The sequence below is a fragment of the Bombina bombina genome, chromosome 3 (assembly GCF_027579735.1).
Source record: "Bombina bombina isolate aBomBom1 chromosome 3, aBomBom1.pri, whole genome shotgun sequence".
NCBI lineage: Eukaryota > Metazoa > Chordata > Amphibia > Anura > Bombinatoridae > Bombina > Bombina bombina.
In genome coordinates this window covers 283651954-283657603 of record NC_069501.1, presented here as the reverse complement: position 1 = coordinate 283657603, position 5650 = coordinate 283651954, and positions in this window count along the sequence as shown.

Here is a 5650-nt window from a genome sequence, read left to right as displayed (position 1 = left end):
AAATTGTTGTAATATTTTTGAAATGTTTGTAACTTATTTTTTTTTATTTTTTGTAACTTATTTTTTTTATTTTTTGTACTTTAGTTAGTTTATTTAATTGTAGTTATTTGTAGGTAATTTATTTTATTAATTTAATGATAGTGTAGTGTTAGGTTTAATTGTAACTTAGATTATGATTTATTTTACAGGTAATTTTGTATTTCTTTTAGCTAGGTAGTTATTAAATAGTTAATAACTATTTAATAACTATTCTAACTAGCTAAAATAAATACAAAGTTACCTGTAAAATAAATATAAATCCTAAAATAGCTACAATGTAATTATTAATTACATTGTAGCTATCTTAGGGTTTATTTTACAGGTAAGTATTTAGTTTTAAATAGGAATAAGTATAGTGTAGTGTTAGGTGTAATTGTAACTTAGGTTAGTTTTTTTTTTACAGGTAAATTTCTCTTTATTTTAACTAGGCAGCTATTAAATAGTTAATAACTATTTAATAGCTATTGTACCTAGTTAAAATAAATTGAAAGTTGCCTGTAAAATAAAAATAAATCCTAAGATAGCTACAATATAATTATTATTTATATTGTAGCTATATTATGGTTTATTTTAAAGGTAAGTATTTAGTTTTAAATAGGATTTATTTAGTTAATAAGAGTTATAATATTTAGATGTATTTAATTAATATTTAAGTTAGGGGGGTGTTAGGGTTAGACTTAGGTTTAGGGGTTAATAATTTTATTATAGAGGCAGCGGTATAGGGGGGCAGGATAGGGGGTTAATAAATTTATTATAGGTGGCGACGGTGTGGGGGGGCAGATTAGGGGTTAATAAGTTTAATATAGGTGGCGGTGGGGTCCGTGAGCGGCGGTTTAGGGGTTAAACAATTTATTTAGTTGCGGCGGGGTCCGGGATTGGCAGGATAGGGGTTAATAAATTTATTATAGGTGGCGGCGGTATAGGGGGGGCAGGATAGGGGTTACTAGGTATAATGTAGGTGGCGGTGGGCTCCGGGAGCGGCGGTTTAGGGGTTAATACATTTATTATAGTTGCGGCAGTGTCCATGAGCGGCGGTTTAGGGGTTAATAACTTTATTTAGTTGCGGGGGCTCCGGGGGCGCCGGTATAGGGGGTAGAACAGTGTAGTTTATTGTGGGTGCTTAGTGACAGCTTGTCAATAAAGCTGTCAAAAAGCCGAAGAGCAGCGAGATCGGATGAGTGATAACTATCACAGTCCGCTGCTCATCGCCCCGTACTTGGTGCGCAGCTTTTTGACAGCTTTATTGATAACTTTGGAGAGCGTATTCAGGTCTGCAACGGCGATGGTAGGTGAGCTTAGGCGGGCGTATTGGGGCCGGCGATGGCAGGTAAGTAGACACGTTGATAACTAGAGGCCATTGTCTCTGTATATTCAAACCATGGTGAAACAACTACACCTGCAATTGCAAGTATATAATGACACTACAATAGCGCACATATTAAAAATACCTGATAAATAACAACACACTGTGAAATGTTGAACAATGTATATACATATCTAAATTCATATATACACAGATCACACAAAGGGCCGGGTTACTAACAATTGATGTGCTACCAACAATGGTGATATATATAGAAATTAAGTTGCGGTTCTATAATAAAAGCTATCATAAAGGGTTTAAACATAATACTGTATAAAAGATAAATGCACCTAATAATTATATATCGCCCTTATATAGCATACTTATTGCACTCAATTAGACCCTTAGTTCTAATTACTACGTAGGAGAGAAGACAGAAGATGTATTCCTGAGTTAAATGATGTAGAATATTTAGCTCCGATCTATGAATAACTTGACGTCACTAATCTTATTAATACCTATAGGATGTCCTGTTCTAAGGGTGTATATCTAAAAGACCCCCACTCACATTTAACATCACTTGTTCTATACCTTGAAACTTAAAGAGAGTAGCACCCCCAACATGTTTGGCAAAATGTTTTGCCACTGGAGTTTTAGGAACATCTGCTTCTAGTGACAGCAGATGTCCTCTAATTCTATCCTTTAGAAATCTTGAGGTGAATCCTACATATTGGAAATTGCAACACCCACAAATTATTAGATATACAACATACGTTGAATTACAGTTAATTCTATTTCTAATCTTATACACTTTGCCTGTATTAGTAGAAGTAAAAGTATCACCAGTTATGGCATAACTGCAACTTTTACAGGGTTTGCCACATTTGTAAAAAAACTGCTTTTTTTGAAAGCCAGTTACTAGTATTAGTTTCTTTTTTTGTGGTATTTGTTGCAAAATTGTTAGCAATTTAATCTCCTATTGTTTCTGATCTACATGAGACAAACTTGCAATTCATCAAAACTGTTTGGAGATCACTATCCTTTTCTAATATCTGAAGTGTCTTCTTAACAATGTTACAGATCACATTTGGGAATAATTGCTGTTAAAAATATGCTGGTAAGATATTCTGATTATGGTCCAGATCTCATTGAGTTTATATTGGAGGTGATCTCCTTTCTACTGGATCATAACTACTTTATCTTTAACAGTGATATTTTTATGCAATTAAGAGGCACTGCGATGGGGGCAAAATGTGCCCCATCGTATGCCAATCTTTGAAAGATTAGCAATTTTTTGTGAGAACAACATTTATAAGGATAACATCAAATTTTAAACAAGATTCATAGATGATGTATTAATGATATGAGAGGGACCTAGTGCTATCTTGAATGATTTTGTAAAATATCTGAATGACAATACTGGTAATCTGCATTTCAAAACCAGTATGCCTTATTTGGATTTATTACTGACTAATGACAACAAAAATATAGTCACTGAAGTTTATAGGAAGGAGGTCAGTGGTAATACCATATTAAAAACCGATTCATTACATCCCCATCATTTAAAGAAGGGTTAGGGCATACCTAAAGGCCAGTATATCTGGTTAAGACATAATTGTACTAATCTAGATTTTTATTGGCGAGATGCAAAAGATTTAACAACACATCTGATAGATAGGGGCTATGACCCTTTGCTATTAAAAAATGTCTCTGAAGTTGCCAAATTGGATAAAAATAACCTTTTAAAGGATAAAGTAAAGGAAACGGCTAGCTATGGTGACATTCATTTTAAAACCACTTACAGTAGACAATTTAATGTGATCTGTAACATTGTCAAGAAGAGACTTCTGATATTAGAAAAGGATAGTGATCTCCAAACAGTTACGATGAATTGCAAGTTTGTCTCATGTAAAACAATAGAAGATAAAATTGCTAAACATTTTGCAACAAATACCACAAAAAAAGAAACTAATACTAGTAACTGACTTTCAAAAAAAGCAAACCCTGTGAAATGTGCAGTTATGCCATAACTGGTGATACTTTTACATCTACTAATACAGGGCCAGGCAAAGTATATAAGATTAGAAATAGAATGAACTGTAATTCAACGTATGTTGTATATCTAATAACTTGTGGATGTTGCCATTTCCAATATGTAGGACTCACCTCAAGATTTCTAAAGGATAGAATTAGAGAACATCTGCTGTCACTAGAAGCAGATGTTCCCAAATCTCCAGTGGCAAAACATTTTTCCAAACATGTTGGGGGTGCTACTCTCTTTAAGTTTCAAGGTATAGAACAAGTGATGTTAAATGTGAGAGGTGGAGATAGATACTTGGCTCTTAGTAGAAAATAAGTCTTTTGGATATACACCCTTAGAACAGGACATACTATAGGTATTAATAAGATTAGTGACGTCAAGTTATTCATAGATCGAAGCTAAATATTCTACATCATTTAACTCAGGAATACATCTTCTGTCTTCTCTCCTACGTAGTAATTAGAACTAAGGGTCTAATTAAGTGCAATAAGTATGCTATATAAGGGTGATATATAATTATTAGGGAACATAATTTATCTTTTATACAGTATTATGTTTAAACCCTTATGATAGCTTTTCTTATAGAACCACAACTTAATTTCTATATATAACAGCATTGTTGGTAGTACATCAATTGTTAGTTACCCGGCCCTTTGTGTGATCTGTGCATATATGAATTTCATTTCCAATATATTAGATAGGTATATACATTGTTCAACATTTTTACAGTGTGTTGTTATTTATCAGGTATTTTTAATATGTGCGCTATTGTAGTGTCATCATATACTTGCAATTGCAGGTGTAGTTGTTTCCCCATGAATATACCGAGTCAATGTATCTGTGTAGGGATTGGTTCTGTTGAACAATTACTCCTGCAATTTAATGTTCACAACTTTACCTGTCCTACAGCTCTGATGAAGTGCTGTTAAGGCAGGAAACGCTTCAGCTGTAGTTTCTGTTTCCTGTCCCCTTTCATTCTTTTTAAGATTTTTCCAATAAAATGGACGTTTTAACCAGCTTATTCTCTCCTGACATGATTTTGGAACCGCTACTTTGTTGCTTCTACTTTGTTGCTTCTACTTTGGATAATTTCTTAGGGGCAGAGTGGCGAGCCCCAGCGCTTCCAGCATCACAGCCTGTGCCGTTGACACAGTGCCAGCACCACAACGAGGTCTTACGCTCTCTGTGAGTACTGGCAGTACATGCTAACCAGGACTGGCTACTGTGATTACACAGTGGGTGCTCATTTGGACTTTCTGAATCCCTGAAGCCTTTGTCGATTACACCAAGCAAGTCCTGGCAGAAGAGGGGTAAGCCTTTCGATAATTGCATACTTCTATTGTGAGAGATTCTTTAACAGTCAGCCTTGTGATAGCCGCTACAGGTGGAACTCAGAGTGAGTTGCCATCAAAGGGAATTACTTATACACATTTACAAGTGGTTACACTCTAAAGGTCTGTGAATAATACTGGTGGTTATATGTATGTATATATATATATATATATATATATATATATATATATATATATATATATATATATAAATATATATATACAGTATCTCACGAAAGTGAGTACACCCCTCACATTTTTGTAAATATTTTATATCTTTTCATTTGACAACACTGAAGAAATTACACTTTGCTACAATGTAAAGTAGTGAGTGTACAGCCTGTATAACAGTGTAAATTTGCTGTCCCCTCAAAATAACTCAACACACAGCCACTAATGTCTAAACCATTGGCAACGAAAGTGAGTACACCCCTAAGTGGAAATGTCCAAATTGGGCCCAATTAGCCATTTTCCCTCCCCTGTGTCATGTGACTTGTTAGTGTTACAAGGTCTCAGGTGTGAATGGGGAGCAGGTGTGTTAAATTTGGTGTTATTGCTCTCACACTCTCTCATACTGGTCACTGGAAGTTCAACATGGCACCTCATGGCAAAGAACTCTCTGAGGATCTAAAAAAAGAATTGTTGCTCTACATAAAGATGGCCTAGGCTATAAGAAGATTGCCAAGACCCTGAAACCAAGTTTCGGAAGACCATACAGCGGGTTTCACGGAACAGGTTCCACTCAGAACAGACCTTGTCACGGTCAACCCAAGGAGTTGAGTGCACATGCTCAGCATCATATCCAGATGTTGTCTTTGGGAAATAGACGTATGAGTGTTGCCAGCATTGCTGCAGAGGTTAAATTGGTGGGGGGTCAGCTTGTCAGTACTCAGACCATACGCCGCACACTGCATCAAATTGGTCTGCATGGCTGTC